The following is an 18743-nucleotide window of genomic DNA, read 5'->3' on the forward strand; positions in this document are numbered from 1 at the left end:
TCCACACAAGCCAACGCGGGTTTTATCGCTATGATATATTCACCTCCTACTTCATCAGTGCTATAAACAAATACAAAACATATAAAATGTTTGTTTCAAAACCAAATACTAATGATCACTCCAACAACTCAGATAGTGCATGGGATATAGTAGCACACTGAAAGGGACACTGATTATAAATAATATCGCTGATTCAAGCCCATGAATTACATTTTGTGGCTTTCCTCGGATGATGGAATCTCTAGAGATAATTATGGGTGAAGTAGCTTAATCTCGCCTCCTATATTGTCATTATCTGATTTGCTTTGGAGCAACCAATTTTGGCCTGAAAAAGCAGAAGCTTAAGACGCACAGTGGTCCTAATGAACCCCATATTCATTGTCAATATCTTCTATTGCTGTAAGGAGAAGGCCCCGTTGTAAAATCTGGAGCTTGGAGATGTAAGTCTGCTCTCTGATCACACAAGGGGCTTGGTGACAACCTTAGCCCTAATTCTGTCTCTGGCGCAAACTCTATTTACATGCAAATCAGTACAAAAATCCCCGAATGAGAAAATCGGATTTTTACACTATTTGCCAAAATGCCTCTGCTTTTACCTGTAGGAGACTATTTGGCAAATAGCTCAGGGTGGGCGATAGTAAATGGGCAAATAGCACATGTGTAGTTATGACATGTGTACTTACCCCCAGCTTGCATCTGAAATGGAATTAACACCAAGGTTATAATCAGGTTCACTGGAATTATGCAATTGTGCAGCCGCAGTGATTTTTGCATAATTGTAGAGTTGATGTATTTGCCACCTTATCAATTATCTGCCACATAATCTGAAGATTTTGACAAAAGTGTTTCTAGCTCCATCTGTTCAAAAGTTACCAAAAACGCAGTGACACGTTTTGCCAAGCAGTGAAAGGCCCTTTGCAAAGGTTGACTGGTCACCTTTCTGTAGCTTATTGCTACATTTAGGTGTTAACCTGATACTAACGAAGTGCCACTAATGACCAGACAATGTTAACAAGTTTCAAAATAATCAGGTAATACTATCACGTTACATATTTTGCCTTTCTTGCCACATCATTTACTTTACCCTGCCACATAGTTTGGCCTTCCCTTGCCACATAATTCCAGTTGCCATGTTTATAATCAGGGTCTAAAGGTGTAGAGCATGCAAAACTCGGAATAATAACTGTATATGAGCTTTACACATTGGAGTTTCGAATACCGATAATTGATTGAAACCCTACAAGTCTTGAATGTGCATGAACATTTGAGAACCATATGCCTGCAATGGTTTGCCAGGGAGTAGGTGAATACGCTCCTGCTTTTTTTTAATACACATAACGAGTGAAACTAAGCACGTGCGATCGAAATCAACTCTTGTCTGGTTCTTGAATGTACTGGTAAGCAATTATTTTACAGTTACCTAAAAAGACAAAAAAGTTACATAAGAATCTATACATTTGAAACAATAAAAAGATTAATTGTGTCTGTGTATTATGAAATATGAAGTCTTCTGAACGATAAGGACCTATGGGGCTGCACTCTTTAGAGGTAACAAAAACAGGAGATTTTGCCATTTAAAAAATGAGCTTTATGGGTCAGATGAGGGAATTGTTGACATCCATTCGCTCCACCACAATCCATTAGAGAGGAAGAGCCAAAGAAATATCCAGGATTACAGTTGGTGGACAATAATGACCTCCTAATTATTTTAAGAGCTAATTTCTTCCCTAACCCTTCTAGGAGTGAGACTTTTTCGTACTGTCTCAGGTAGTGACGAAATGATGCAATCAACGAAATGTGGCAACAATAAAAAAACATACCGAGGTGGATGAGTGGCAGCAATATTCCTTTGGAACAACAAACTAAGGTCAACACATAATGACTCACCATGAGAGTTATCATTAGTAGAATCCAGCCTGGAGGAATGTGAAATTGGGGAACTTGATCTCACAACCTCAAGACCAGTTGAAAGCAAAGATGGCAGCCAATAACACGAGCACTGTAAGCCAGGATACAAGAAACAAGTGACGACATCCTGAGAAACTATGTAATCTATAGTAACTAATTAGTTAAAGAAGGTTACTCATCTCTCTAGTATAAACACTATTTTGCTAAACAGTTTCAAATTATTTTTTTCTGGGTCACTGAAAAAAATCCAGAAAAATATGCAAAGTGATCACAAAAGGGTTCTGTCATATCCACATACCTACAGAGGTTAAAACAGATTTCTTCTACCTTATCCTTTTTTTCTCTGTATTTTCTGTCTTTCTCTGCCACGTAGCAGTCATGCCTTCATGCTTGTAATTCAGGTTTGGGGAACTGGCCATGCCTTGGACTGAGCCACGATGACTAAAACTTGCTGGGTATAATTTGAAGCCACACAAAGCACCTAGCTCTCTGCCTCACATATAGCTCACTGTACAGCTCATTTGACCACATATAGCTGGCTTTCACTGCAGAGGATGGCTTTTGAACAAGCCCCAGGGTTCTGAAAGCAACTTTTCTGAGTATTTTTTCCACTTTTTTTGAACCATCAGTACCTCATTTCTAGGGCATTTTTCACCACTCAGGGGTGTCTTGTCATCCCACTGCCGGAACTGAGGAGGGCCCTCTGTGCTCTCCATCCGCACCAAGAGATGTTTTCCACAACATATGATGGGAGTAGTTCAAGGACGGTTGTCCAACCACTCCCATTCTGTACAGGCTGTAACAGCAGCAAGAAGCAGGCTATTTTGGAAACGTCTTAGAACCAAGGCCCATATTTATACTTTTTGACGCTAAACTGCGCTAACGCAGTTTAGCGTCAAAAAATTTAGCGCCGTCTAACGCCATTCTGAAGCGCCATGCGGGCGCCGTATTTATGGAATGGCGTTAGCCGGCGCTAGCAGACCGGTGCTGCCTGGTGTGCGTGGAAAAAAACCACGTAGACCAGGCAGCGCCGGCGTAGGGGGAAAATGGCGTTAGGGCGTCTTAAAATGGGGCAAGTCAGGTTGAGGCAAAAAAATCGCCTCAACCCGATTTGCGCCATTATTTTCGACACCCAGACGCCATTTAAATGACTCCTGTCTTAGTAAAGACAGGAGTCATGCCCCCTTGCCCAATGGCCATGCCCAGGGGACTTATGTCCCCTGGGCATGGTCATTGGGCATAGTGGCATGTAGGGGGGCACAAATAAGGCCCCCCTATGCCACCCAAAAAAAAATAAAAAATATAAAAAATTATACTTACCTGAACTTACCAGAATGTCCCTGGGGTGGGTCCCTCCATCCTTGGGTGTCCTCCTGGGGTGGGCAGGGGTGGCAGGGGGGGTCCCTGGGGGCAGGGGAGGGCACCTGTGGGCTCATTTTGAGCCCACAGGCCCCTTAACGCCTACCCTGACCCAGGCGTTAAATAGTGGCGCAAATGCAGGGTTTTTTGACCCGCCACCTCCCGGGCGTGATTTTTGCCCGGGAGTATAAATACGACGCATTTGCGTCGCCGTCATTTTTTTAGACGGGAACGCCTTCCTTGCATCTCATTAACGCAAGGAAGGCTTTCACGCAAAAAAATGACGCTATTTGCCCATACTTTGGCGCTAGACGCGTCTAACGCCAAAGTATAAATATGGCGTTAGTTTTGCGCCGAATTTGCGTCGAAAAAAACGACGCTAATTCGGCGCAAACGGAGTATAAATACGGGCCCAAATGCGCAGTAGGAAGAACGGTTGCTTCCGTTAATTGGATTTGTTTTCAAATTGAAAGTAGGTTATTAAACTGTTCTTGAGCCTAACTGTCTAAATAAGTAAAATATTAACTCCGTGAAGCCCACCTGACACCTTTTTGGAATGTAAATATCTAAAAAATTGCCAAAAGTATAAAGAAAACAACAAAAATGCATGTATGAGTAAATTCCTGTTTACAACAACAATCGTGGTATAGTTCAGTTCAGCAGTTTTGTGCTTTAGCAGAGATCAAAAATTTGGGAAATGCTACTTTTACATATAACTTTGGGCCTGATTTAGGTTTTTATCGGCAAGAGTAGTGCACGTCGATACTCCATCCGGCAAATTTAGAGATGAAGGCCAGCCAAGCAGCCATCTCTGTATCTTGAAAGGAGCCTCTGTCACAGCAGGCCCTTTCCAAGGTACAACACGTTTGTTGGACAGCTGCCATCAGTTTTGACGGCCATTCACACAACTTGTATTTATTTTTTCCAGAAATAACCTTTCAAAGCCTAAGTTTGTTTCTGAAAAATAGAAAACTAATGGGCCCAACATAGGGGGAGCTTAATCCTGGGATGTAGGGGTTGCTATTTATTTTTCTATCCCACAACAGTAGATTTTACCTGGCAGTAATGGAAAGAAAAAAAGAGCACACCGCCGAAAAAGAACATCACATCATCCACCCTAAACAAAGCGGGCAGGGTAATGCCCTTCCTCCAGCTACCCTTATTCCCGCTGAGCTGCCAGAGGAAATTTTCTGACAAAGGAGCCAATAATAGAAAGCTTACGGTATGCACATCTCTAAATGAGGCGGACCAAAAGTTTGGTGGACCAGATACTCTGCCTTGTTTGCAACATTGTACCGTGTCTGACAAACTCTAAAGATGGAGTTGCATGACTTTTAATATAAACATTCTGAGCTGAAAGCATCAAGCATTACATTTTGTACAGATTCAAAGGTAAAGCAAGAAGCAACTGAAAAAATCAATTTCCTCTGGATGCCTCAAGGTAATCAAAGAAGCAAGTGCACAGAAAAAAACATATTTTCTTTTTCCAGTATAATTGCAGTTTGACAAATCTGCAAAAAATAAAAACTTGCGTTGATCCTCGAAAGATTCATGCACATGTTTTGGGGGGTCCACAGCAGAAATGGGGGAGGGGGTGTGGGGCAATTGTGATTTTAGCATTTGTATTACACCTGCAAGTAAGAAATGTGGCACATTAACACAACCTTCTGTGGCCATTTTCATTTGGCAGTTCAGCAGTTGGAGAGAAATTTGGCACAACATGAGGTGTCCTGGCCATAAATGGTACTCTTGTCTACAACCACTAGGGGATGGATGGAGCGTTCAATGGCTCCCCAGAGATGAGGAAGGTGCATAGAGCTTTGCATTTTTCTTCTATAAGCACCTAAAGTGTCATGAGGAAATGCAGGCAGAGAGTGATAGTGCCAGAACTTGAACTGATATCAAGAGGAGAACAAGGAGGACGAAGACAATGCAGAGTGAGGCAGGCTAGGTTTCTTAGGAGGATGGGGTTGATATGGTGCTTCAACCACGTTCAGAACGGCATTCATCAGGCAAAGAGAGTCACTGATAAGAAGGCAGGTGAAGTCATAGGGACGAAAGGAGTACAGGTTGGAGGAAAACTATAAGATGGACTAAACAGTTTTATAAGGAAATAGAGAAAATTGGCAGAGACAGGTAGAAGACCCTACGAGAGACATAAACGTCAAACAGAAGCTGACTATGAAGGTACCAAAGGGAATCTGTGCCAGGAACCAGAATCAGCATGGCATCTGGTGAACAAATTGGGAAATTGGAAGCAGAGAATACAAGATGCTTTAGCATCAACAAATGCTGTGACTGAGGGCACAATGACTGCTGGTGACCAGCAGGATGCTTTGATGCAGAGCAGGACAGCCGGTGACAGATGAAGAGTATTGCTCAGCAGAGACATGAACAAACAAGTGATTGCTAAGCATCAGGAAGCAAAATGTAGAAAATGAAAAAATAATTAGCCACTGGCAGTGTTTTGCATAGCATACAACTCTATTTTTTCTCACTCTATCATCGGAGAAATGGATCAATGATATGTAAATGAGCCTCAGCTGTACACAAAACAAGCCTGAGCCATGTCTTAGCTGAATGGAAAAAAGCTCAACCAAAGACTAATTTTAGTACTAGAAAGCTTCAAAAATCAGGTCTAACTTGGCATTGCTCTACATAAATGTTAGATTGGGTATGCTGGGGCCTGTAATTACATGGGCCTTGGAGCAATGTAAATGAGAGAGGGCTGAGGGTCCTTAGCAATCAGTCCTCTAGGTACTCGATCTGCAACAGAAAGTGGGGATCACTTAAGAATCCTTGCCTTTATGAGAAGGAATGGGTGAGTTGTCAAAAGGCTTAGCTCATGAGAGGATGTGTGGGGCAAGTCTAGACATAGGCCCTCATTACAACATTGGCGGTAAATCCCGCTTACCGCCGTGCAGAAGACTGCCAACACACTGCGGCAGCCGGGGAAATCCGCGACAGCTATTACGACCCACAGGCCGGAATCCGCCAAAATCTAGACACCTACACAAGTCCGCCACACCAAAGGTCAGTGATAAACTGGTGATAACAAAACCTCTACCGTCACGCCAACAGGAATACGCCCACACTATCACGACCCACGAATCCACGCGGCGGTCTTTCAACTGCAGTATTCCATTGGCGGTACACACCGCTGCGCTCAAAATACACACACATTTACAAAACACAATCACATTGGACAATTCGAAATACACACACCTGATACACATACACACACCACTCCCACACACCCAGACCAATATATAACACACACCCACATCACCCACAAACCCCTACGACAAAAATTGAGAAAGAAGCACAGAGAGAGACACCACCATCAACAAACTAGCATCCACAGGCACACAACACCATCACTCACACAACATCCACGCACCTCACACAACACACACAAACACATCCCCTCACACATCACAACACACACCACCTCACACATCACCCACACCACACCATGGCACCGCAAAGACACCCCAGGTTCTCTGAGGAGGAGCTCAGGGTCATGGTGGAGGAAATCGTCCGGGTAGAGCGACAGCTATTCAGATCACAGGTGCAGCACACCTCCATTGCTAGGAAGATGGAGCTATGGCGCAGAATCGTAGACAGGGTCAACGCAGTGGGACAGCATCCAAGAACACGGTATGAAATCAGGAAGAGGTGGAAAGACCTACGGGGGAAGGTGCATTCCGTGGTCTCAAGACACCAGATTGCAGTTCAGAGGACTGGCAGCGAACCCCCACCTCCTCCCCCAGAACTCACAACATGGGAGGAGCAGGTCTTGGCTATACTGCATCCTGAGGACTTCGCAGGAGTAGCAGGAGGAATGGACTCTGGTAAGTCAAATCTTAACTATTACATCCCCCACCGTACCTGCATGCTATCACATACCCCCACCCTCACCCTCAGCCCCATCACTCCAACACCTCACATATGTCCCACTATCACAAACCACCTATTCCAACACCAAGCCCTGCATGCAACCCCAAAGCATGGACACCCATCACCAAAGCATGTCCACTACAGATACCCACACAGATCCCCAAACCAAATATCACACAAGGTCCTAGACAAGAATGTAAGCACTGGGGTACAGGGTCACCCACCTGTTACACACGATGGCACACACAGATGCAATAATCATGTCTTTACAACCCTGCAGGACCCCTACCCAACATCACCAGACAGGAGGTTCCAGACATGTCCACCCCCCCCACAGAAGAGGCCCACAGTGATAACAGCAGCTCTGTCCAACTGGATCTAGATGACCAGCCCGGCCCATCTGGGACCTCGGGACAGTCGGTTCCCCACACACTGGCACATGCCACCACAGAGCCTCCCACCTCAGGAAACACCAGCACAGTACCCACCCAGCGGGCCCGTCCCTCTGTCCCCAGGACACGTCAAGCAGCAGTGTGTCTACCACTAAAGGGAACCCAGGCAAACCCAAGAACATCAGGGACCTGGGGGCAGTGGCAGTGGGCACACGGTTCAGGGGACAGAGGCACAGGAAAACAGGGGAACTGGGAGGACTGCTGTGCGACAGGGGGAGGACAGGCCCAGGGAACCCACTCTCCACGAGGCCCTCTCCAACATCATGGGAGCGTACCATCATTCCCAGGAGACGATGGCAACAGTACTGGCCAAGTTTCAGGAGACCCAGCGGCTGCAGGAGGAACAGTATTTGGGGATCAGGGAGGAACTCAAGTCCATCAACACCACCCTGGTCACCATTGTAGGGGTGCTGAAGGACCTTGTGAACACCAGGAGGGACACTGTGGCACAAAAAGGGGCCCCTGACACTAGCCTGGATGATGAACCAAGTCCGCCGGCGCTAGTTGATAGGAGGCACCACCACAGGACCACAACACCAGCACCCCACCCCCTGCAGATGGAGAACCACCCCGCAAACGGTCCCTGAGATCCGGGACAAAGACAGAGAACAATGCCAAGACCTCCGCCAAGAAATGAGACCACCCTGAATGTCATCCTTATGTCCCACTTCGTCACCCTGTCCATCCTTAAACTGCCCTAGCTCCACTTCCTATGCTCCTTTGAACAATGCACCTGTGAGACAAATAACTGGACTCTGCCATGGACATTCCTCCACCATCACCCCTGACCATTTTCCAACCCCCTCCACTAATTTGCACTTAAATAAACACCCTGGAATCACAAAACAATCTGGAGTCAGTCTGTGCTTTCACAAATGTGTATTTGCTATAACTAAGGAAAATAGCAATGTCCATTGTATTGTCAACATACCTATGCAACACAGCTCTAGTCCATGAGGTAATATAGCAGAGGTCACACAGTGGGACCCACATCTGTGAAATGGAAAGGCAAAGTGACAAGTCAGGGTCCATACACTGGGTGAAAGTGACAGACATATGATAGGTCTAACAATTGTATGAGATGTAGGAGGCAGTGATGTCTTCTTACCTGTGTCTCACTGGAAGTATTGCTGGATCACGTTGTTTCTGTTGTCGATATCCTCTTCTTCTGCCTCCTCTTCTTCACTGTCCACAGGCTCCACAGCTGCCACAAGACCTCCTTCTGGACCATCCTCCTGCAGAAAAGGCACCTGTCGTCGCAAAGCCAGGTTGTGCAGCATACAGCAGGCCAGGATGATCTGGCACACCTTCTTTGGTGAGTAGAATAGGGAACCACCTGTCATATGGAGGCACCGGAACCTGGCCTTCAGGAGGCCGAAGGTCCTTTCGATCACTCTCCTAGTTCGCCCATGTGCCTCATTGTAGCGGTCCTCTGCCCTTGTCCTGGGATTTCTCACTGGGGTCAGTAGCCATGACAGATTGGGGTACCCAGAGTCACCTGCAAATGTCGAGGGACAACTGTTAGACACACACTAACCCTTAGGGACAACCCCAGACCCAGACAATCATTCACACGGTATAGGGTCCTTGTCCTTACCTATTAGTCACACACGGTGCCTCTGGAGTTGCCCCATTACATAAGGGATGCTGCTATTCCTCAAAATGTAAGCATCATGCACTGAGCCTGGAAACTTGGCGTTCACATGGGAGATGTACTGTTCGGCCAAACACACCATCTGCACATTCATCGAATGGTAGCTCTTCCTGTTTCTGTACACCTGTTCACTCCTGCGGGGGGTACTAAGGCCACATGTGTCCCATCAATGGCACCTATGATGTTGGGGATATGTCCCAGGGCATAGAAGTCACCTTTCACTGTGGGCAAATCCTTCACCTGAGGGAAAATGATGTAGCTGCGCATGTGTTTCAGCAGGGAAGACAACACTCGGGACAACACGTTTGAGAACATAGGCTGGGGCATCCCTGATGCAATGCCCACTGTTGTTTGAAAAGACCCACTTGCCAGGAAATGGAGTACTTAAAGGACCTGCACTAGAGGGGGGATTCCTGTGGGATGGCGGATAGCTGATATCAGGTCTGGCTCCAACTGGGTACACAGTTACTGGATTGTGGCACGATCAAGCCTGTAAGTGATAATGATGTGTCTGTCTTCCATTGTGGACAGGTCCACCAGCGGTCTGTACACCGGAGAATGCCGCCATCTCCTCACCTGCCCCAGCGGACGTGCCCTATGGACGAGAACAGCGAGCACAGAGTCAGCCAACACTGAGGTACTAAAAAAAGAATTTATTGCACACATTTGTCAATCCGCAATGTGTCTTGTGTCTGTCACTGTGTATGCAAGGCCTAGATAGGTGTGATGCATTTAAAAATAATGCCATGTGGCCACCTGAAAAGCGGCTGCCTGACCTGTAATGTGGGACAAGGGGATATGAGGTAACTGCGCTGGCTTTGTACACCGTCGCGGTAGGCGGTCGAAGACCGGGGCGCAATCCTGCATTGGTTAACATTGGGCCCTATGGGTCCCAGGAGCCAATGACGATGTACGCCGGCGGTGACGGTACACACCGCCGCGGACGTGACCGCCATTTTCTGTCTGTTCACTCACTTGATACCTGACCTTCGACAGGAGAGGACCTACACTGCAAGTGCTGCTGTGACCTCAGTCTGGAAGTGACGATGACTCATGTGTCTGGGGAAAGGGGCCCTGCCTTCACTTCGGAGGAGTTGGAGAAGTTAGTGGATGGGGTCCTCCCCCACTACACGCTACTCTACGGTCCTCCAGACAAACAGGTGAGTACACTGTGAGCATGCTGTATGGGCAATGCCTGTTTGGAGTGGTGTGGATGGAAGATACAGGGGGGGGCTGAGGCCTGCATGAGCGGATAGTTAGTGTATGTGCGTCAGGGCAAGGGTGGGAATGTGGGCCAATGACTGTGACGGTCTGGACGGTTAAAGATCATCCTTTTCCCCTGTACTATTCCTCTAGGTCAGCGCCCACCAGAAGAAGGATATTTAGCGTGTCATCGCCAAGGACGTCCGGACCCTGGGAGTCCACCACAGACGGAGCACCCACCGCCGGAAAAGATGGGAGGACATTCGCCGCTGCAGCAAGAAGACGGCGGAGGCCTAGTTGGGGATGGCCTCCCAATGTGGGAGGGGTGCCCGTCGCACCATGACCCCCCTGATGTTCCGGATCCTGGTGGTGGCATATCCGGAGTTGGATGGGCACTTGAGGGCATCACAGCAGCCACAAGGGGGTGAGTGCCATCACATCCATCTGACTCTGCGCGCATTATGCGGTGTCTGGGTGGTGGAGGTGGGCAGTGGGTTACCCTAGGCCAGGGCGTGCTTTGTGGGCAAGGACCCTTTGTGAGGCAGGCTATGTGGCACCCCAACCCCACCAGTGGTAAGAGCCATCTACACCTAGTCAGGCTCCTGTGACTTCCATGTGTGCAGCAATCGGGCATAGGCCTTGTACCCCATGTCCCTGTGATTAATTAGGGAACTCTAAGTGCATGGCGTAGTGCAGAGGGCTGCTGTGTCTGTAGTGTCCGCCAACGGTAGCGGTATTGCATGCACTGAACATGTCTTTCTTCTTTCTCCCCCCCCCCTTTTTGTGGTCTCCTTGTTCTTGTGTGCATTAGCATCATCAGGCGGGGAGCAGTGCCACCGGAGCAGGAGGGAGCTGCATCCCACATGGCCGTGGAGGGCGAGACAACGGAGTCTGAAGTCACCGGTGGGATGGAGGGCGAGGGGAGCTCCACGGCGGGGACAGGAGCAGAGACCAGTGACACCGACTCCTCCTCTGATAGGAGCTCCCTTGCGGTGGCGGGCCCCTCTGTGCCCACCACATCTACAGCCGCCACAGCCCCTACCAGCACTGCCCTCCCAGCAGCCCCTCAGCGTGTGTCCCGTCGCCGCTCACCCAGGAGGGTGGGCATCTCCTTTGCCCCAGGCACCTCAGGCCCTGCCCCAGTCAGTCCTGCTGCCCTCAGTAAGGAGGCTATTGACCTCCTGAGATCCCTCACTGTTGGGCAGTCTACCATTCTGAATGCCATCCAGGGAGTATAGAGGCAGTTGCAACAAACAATTGTATACCTGGAGGGCATTCATTTTGGCCAGGCAGCACAACAGCGAGCATTTCAGGCTCTGGCCTCTGCACTGATGGCAGCCATTGTCCCTGTGTCCAGCCTCCCCCCTCCAACCTCCTCCACCAGGACCCAATCCCCTGTACCTCAGCCTATCCCAAGCACACCATCAGACCAGCATGCACACACCTCAACACACAAGGGTGGCTCAGGCAAACATAAGCACCACACATCCCACAGGCACTCACACAAGCATCATACCCATGCAGACATACCAACATCCACTACCTCCACTGTGTCCCCCTCCTCCACATCTCCCTCCTCCCTCCCTGTCTCGTCTCCACTCACACCTGCATGCACTACATCTTCAGCCACTACCTCCATCACCAGCACGCACATCACCACACACCGCTCACGTGTACTCACCACCCCCACTACCATTCACACATCCCCTGTGTCCTCTCCCAGTGTGTCAGTGAGCCCTCCTCCCAAAGTACACAAACGCAGTCACACACCCACCCAACAGCTATCCACCTCACAACAGCCTCCAGCCCACGCACCTTCACCCAAAGTCAGCAAAAATACACCTCCTACATCCACTACCTCTTCCTCCACTCCCAAACCCCCTCCATCTACCCATCCCAGAGTGTCTAAAAACCTTTTCCTGTCAAATGTTGACCTCTTCCCTACACCTCCCTCCCCCCGTCTGTCCCCTAGGGCCCGCCTTTCCAGGTCCCAACCCAACACCTCAGCCACCACATCACCGGGCACAGTGGTGCCAGCAATAGCGGGATTTTGGAGTGTGCCAAGCAACAGGGCTGCCAGTGTCCCAAGGAGCGAGGGCAAGGACATTCCCCCACCTCCAAAACTGAAAAAGTTGCCCACATCCCGGAGGGAGAAGGCGAAAACACCTGCCACCAAGGGCTCAGGCAAAACAAAAGTGGAAAGTGGCAAGACAGCTGCTCCACCATCCAAGGTGGGGAAGGGGCAGAAAATGAAGGCAGGTCTACGTCGACGCCAACCTGCACGGCGGACAAGACCGCCACCAGCACCGCCACCTGCACCACCTCCACAGACACCACCGCCAGCACCGCAGACACTGAGCCCACCACCAGCACCGCAGACACTGAGCCTGCCACCAGCACCGCAGACACTGAGCCCGCCACCAGCACCGCAGTCAGTGAGCCCGCCACCATCACCGCCACCACAAAGACCGCCACCAGCACCGCCGCCACAAAGACCGCCACCAGCACCGCAGTCAGTGAGCCTGCCACCAGCACCACAGTCAGTGAGCCCGCCACCAGCACCACCGGCACAAAGATCGCCACCAGCACCATTTCCACAGAGCCCACCGCCAGCACCGTTTCCACAGAGCCCGCCGCCAGCACCGATGCCACAGAGCCTGCCGCCAGCACGGATGCCACAGAGTCTGACGCAAGCACCAATGCTACAGAGTCCTCCGCAAGCACCGCCGCTACTGACACCGCCGCCAGCACCGCCAGCGGCCCCGCGACATCCTGAGCCAGTGGCACCACCGCAGACATGGCTGCCATCCCCAGTGGTCAGTCATATGAGGCTAGTGGTCAGTTCCAGGAGCCTGGCCAGCTTGCATGTTGCACCACCGTCAGTGGAGTGTCACATCCACTACCTCAGTCCTTGGCAGGATGAAGCACTCTGGGCACCAAGCCCCCTCCAGAACCAGTGGAGAAAGACATCCACTACCTCAGTCCTTGGCAGGATGAAGCACTCTGGGCACAAAGCCCCCTCCAGAACCAGTGGAGAAAGACATCCACTACCTCAGTCCTTGGCAGGATGAAGCACTCTGGGCACCAAGCCCCCTCCAGAACCAGTGGAGAAAGGCATCCACTACCTCAGTCCTTGGCAGGAGGAAGCACTCTGGGCACAAAGCCACCTCCAGAACCAGTGGAGAAAGACATCCACTACCTCAGTCCTTGGCAGGATGAAGCACTCTTGGCACAAAGCCCCCTCCAGAACCAGTGGAGAAAGGCATCCACCTGAGAGACTGTGGCTTTGCACTCCCCAGGATAAAGCAGTGGGCAACCTACCCACTGGAGAGACTTGAGAGACTGTGGCTTTGCACTTCCCAAGGATAAAGCAGTGGGCAAACCACCCACTGAAAAGACTTGAGAGACTGTGGCTTTGCACTTCCGATGATAAAGCAGTGGGCAACCCACCCACTGAAAAGACTTGAGAGACTGTGGCTTTGCACTCCCCAGGATAAAGCAGTGGGCAAACCACCCACTGGAGAGACTTGAGAGACTGTGGCTTTGCACTCCCCAGGATAAAGCAGTGGGCAACCCACCCACTGAAAAGACTTGAGAGACTGTGGCTTTGCACTCCCCAGGATGCAGCAGTGGGCAACCCACCAACTGAAAAGACTTGAGAGACTGTGGCTTTGCACTACCCATGATGCAGCAGTGGGCAACCCACCCACTGAAAGACTTGAGAGACTGTGGCTTTGCACTCCCCAGGATAAAGCAGTGGGCAACCCACCCACTGGAGAGACTTGAAAGAATGTGGCTTTGCACTCCCCAGGATAAAGCAGTGGGCAAACCACCCACTGGAGAGACTTGAGAGACTGTGGCTTTGCACTCCCCAGGATAAAGCAGTGGGCAACCCACCCACTGGAGAGACTTGAGAGACTGTGGCTTTGCACTCCCCAGGATACATCAATGGGCATGGAGCCCCCTCGTTGAGCTGACGGCGTGCACTTATCCAGCTGAGGTGACCCCCCTTCCCTTCCCCCTGAGGTGCCTGTTTCATTTGGATCCAATGCTCCAGCAGTGGTCTCTCCATTTGGAGTCTGGTATAGAGTGTGGGCCTCGCCCATGCATTTTGGGCCTAGTGGTCCACGGAGTATGAATGGTGCACTATCCGGACTTGTATAGTTGGTGTACATAATTGTTTATACTGTATTTCAAGTTTTGATTAATGGATTTTTATTGATTACAATCATTACAATAATTTCCTTTTGTCATTGCGTTCTTCTAGGCGGGTGCTGGGGGGTGTAAATCTAATGTTGCAGCATGTATTGGTGTGTGTGTGGTTGTGGGTGAGGGTGGGGGTGTTGCATGTTGCGTGTGTGTGTCCCTCCACCCTCCCCTGTGTTGTAGGTGCAGTACTCACCGTGGTCGTCACCGCCGTCGTTCGTGCTCCTGGTAGAGGAGCAGGAAAACTATTGCAGGGAGGATTTGGAGTTCTGGCTCCATGGCGTCCTGGTTCCTCGTGGGTTGTGTAGAGGTGAGTCTTTCCCCTTCCAAGTCCTGTTTCCGACGTGTTTTTGTTTGCGTTGGTTCCGCCCTGGAAAAGTTGGCGGATTGGCCTCTCATAATAGTGTGGGCGGTAGATTTTCTTCCACCTGTCTGTTGGCGGTGACCGCCATGCTGTTTGTTTGTACCGCCGTGGCGGTCGGAGTGAAAGTGGTTGTCCATGTTGGCGGTTTCCAACATGGTCGTAATTCCATTTTTTTTACCGCCGGCCTGTTGGCGGTCTCACCACCGCTTTAACACCGACCGCCAGGGTTGTAATGAGGGCCATAGTGCTAAATGGTTAGCACAGTATCAGTGTTAATGTGAAGCCAGAGATTCAGTGTATACAAAAGACTACCTATTAGTAGTCAAATTATCTCCAGACTGGAAATGAAGAAGTGCGAAAAACAGAAGGCAATTCTACTCCATCTACGCACCCAAACTCTGGAAGAAAATCCTCAATGACATCAAAACTGCTCTGACACTCCTGCAATTCATGAAGAAACTGAAGGCACATATTTTCAATAAACATTACTTAACTCACAGAATAGAACTCACATGTCATCAATTTCTTGTTGTGATTTGAATTGATCTCTTGGGCTTTCACCCTTCCAATGCTCCGATCCTTCGCTATTCAAATACCATTATATACACACATTCATAGATGCATGTATACATACACACTTGCATACATGGGTAAAATCGATCTTTAACCATGACTGTTTCAAGGAAACCACATTTACACTGATCTGCTAGTACCATGATTTGACAGTACGTTCCTTCCAAAGGATGAATTGTTTAGTATTTGACTGCAGAACTGAATGTGATGTTGTAATGTTATTTTCAGATATTTAGCGCAGCGCCCCCAAAGCTTCTCTGCACTGTAGAGCGAACACATGTACAACATCTAAAAGATTAAAAACTACCACAACGGGCTGGTATTCTCTTGATTTGGCTTGAAAGAAACACATGGAGATCTTAGTTATCAAGAAGAAAAAAAGCTGGAATTTTCAAGGGACAATCAAATTTATATTCTATACAACAACGCTAAAAGAAGCAAATCCCACTTACTAGAACATTTTTTGCCAACTTCCTAAACTTTATCACGTGTGGCACTGCGCTTAATACTCGTGGAATTGGATTCCATTCTTTTGCTGTGGTCACTAAAAAGGACTGTTCACATATAAAGTAAAGACTGATAAGGTGAAATCAATATATATGCATGAACATAGAAGTCAGGAAATCTGTGGTGTTTGCATGAAACGTTTGTGGACCATAGTCAAGGCCTTGAATGTAAGCTCTTGCCTAATGAGCTGCCAGTGCTTAAATATGAGGGTTGAGGTTGCATCTGGACAGACTGCAAAACAGGCTGTTGGCAGTATTCTGCAAACGCTGCAAGCAATATAAATGTTTTACTGAATCAGTAAGCTCTATAGGGCTTCAATATCCAAGATGCCAATGAACAAGAACGTTGATCTCTGCCAAGCATCACAGAGAGTCAGTAAATGGTAGGGTGTTCTTCTAGACTGTCAGTTGAGGAAAACAGGTACTCTGTTCATACTCTTCAGAACTTCTTAACTGGCTGACAGACTAATTCGATTTCAAAGAAATCCTTCTGCTAGCACCGCCTTGAAAAAACCCAGGCCTTCGCACCATGAGTGAGCTAAACACCTGTTGGCTGTACATCAAAAGGCTATGCATCGAAAGAAAATATCTGGAATAACTGAAAGAAACTAAAATACCCTACATTGATTTCAATATTGTACCTGATTTCTCCTACAATTACTTTCACACGTTAAATTACTTTGAAAGTGTGTAAGTGTGACATAGTGGGCATTTCCAAAATCTATTAACTACACATGAAATGTTTAGCAGCCTTGGGGACCTAGCCATATTTTGGAAACACAGCAATACACACATATCAGAATGGCCTATTTTGAGAACTTTAGCTCCCAGTGGCCCCATCGGTGCATGTACACGTTTTAATATCTCTAGAAGATTGTAATTATGCTAAAAGTACCCTTTTTAGGGTTGTTATCCTAAATAAGGTAACACGATTATTGGGCAGAAAGTGATCAAGTCTTTGATTCTAATAGAAGTTTTTTATCATAGGGTTTGCCAAACTAGATTTCCTGGCCTTGGAAACTATTCCAGTATTTTAGGATCTCTTAGGCTCATGTTTTCATAATGCTCAAAGGCACAGACCATCAGGGGAGTCAGATGAATGGCTACTCATAATTACAGTCCTTTCCTGAGCGACTTTTACTGTTCAACATGTTACTCAAAGAAACATGAAATAAATGTGTGGTGATAACCTAGGTAGAATTGTCATGGGCATATAATGTAATGGTGTGATGACTTCCCATTAGAATGTGGGGGGAGAAGCTGGAAGGAGAGAAGCTGAAAGGATGACTAGAGGTCAGCAAGAGATGTCGCTGAGTATACTAATAAATTTATGAAGAATGCAAGTATTAGTAGGACTCATCATTACATTGGTGAGGAGTGGAAAACAAACTGTGCAGGTAAAAGAGTTTTTGATATCTCTACCCCTGGTTTAAATTGATATCTTCTGTTAGATACGTCGTGGGAGAACAAACACATAAAAAAAGAAAGAAAACTACTGCAGGAACATGAACTTTATTCTGGAACCACAAAGACGTAAGTCAAGTGACACGCTAGCTTTAAATGAGTAATCTTATTGTGACAACTCAGTCTTAAAATTTATCAAGCTGTTACTGGTACAAGCAGGCAAAGCTGGCAGCATGACGAGAGAGTGTTAGGCACCAGACAGAGCTGTGCCGAGGCAGAGGGTGTGCCGGAAGGAAGAGCGAGAAGAGAATGTTCACCGTGATCCATTGAACCACACTTGAATAGGTAGGCTTCAATGCATGCTCTGAAGGGAGGCAGCAGAGCCCATTTACTGAAGTGGACACTTGAAGCTTCAAAACACTAAAGCGCCAAAAGGAAGCAGAGTGCATCCAACAAACAGGCTGAAGTGAGCGAGTTCACCGAAGCAGGGGCTTGAACAAACTGCTTCAGTGCACCAGAAGGTAGGAGAGCATGCACACTGCAAGAAGGGATTAACCAGGAACCTTCCTTCGTGTATGGCGGAAATAGACTTTTGGAAGGAAAAATGAAATAAACTCACCTATCTTTTTTTCAGTAAAATACCTCATGTCTCCTGCTGCACACATCATGACAATAAGTCCAAGGGCAGAAAATAGAGGAAGGACTTAAGAGGAACATCATAAACTGAGAACATAGAAGTAGGACTACCAGGAAATACATATTGGAACATATACAGAAGGAAATATAACATAACACAACATAAGAGTAAAGGACATACAAATAGAAAAAAGGAAAACTTAAAGTGTTATTATTTTAGATAATTATTACAGTTTATTATATTAATTTATTATAATAGATTCTTATTTTAATTTTAATTTTATTGGAATATATTCATCTTCTTGCAGGAAAATGGCAGATCAGAGCATGGTATCACCTCCACCGTTTTTATCAACACCGGAAGAGCCACCTATACTGTGAAAACAGTGGAAGAAAATATTCAATATGTATATATTAGCCATTGGTGGTGATAGATATGGCCCACTTAGGTGGCAAGCTATCCTTCTTCCTCATCTTGGCATTGAAGGGAGGAGGACTTATGCAGAACTACTAGAATTGTCATTAGAAATGGATGATGGTCAACCCAATAATGTTTTTGAGATGTCAGTGCAAATGGT

Source organism: Pleurodeles waltl, chromosome 5 (genome assembly GCF_031143425.1).
Source record: "Pleurodeles waltl isolate 20211129_DDA chromosome 5, aPleWal1.hap1.20221129, whole genome shotgun sequence".
Taxonomy (NCBI): Eukaryota; Metazoa; Chordata; class Amphibia; order Caudata; family Salamandridae; genus Pleurodeles; species Pleurodeles waltl.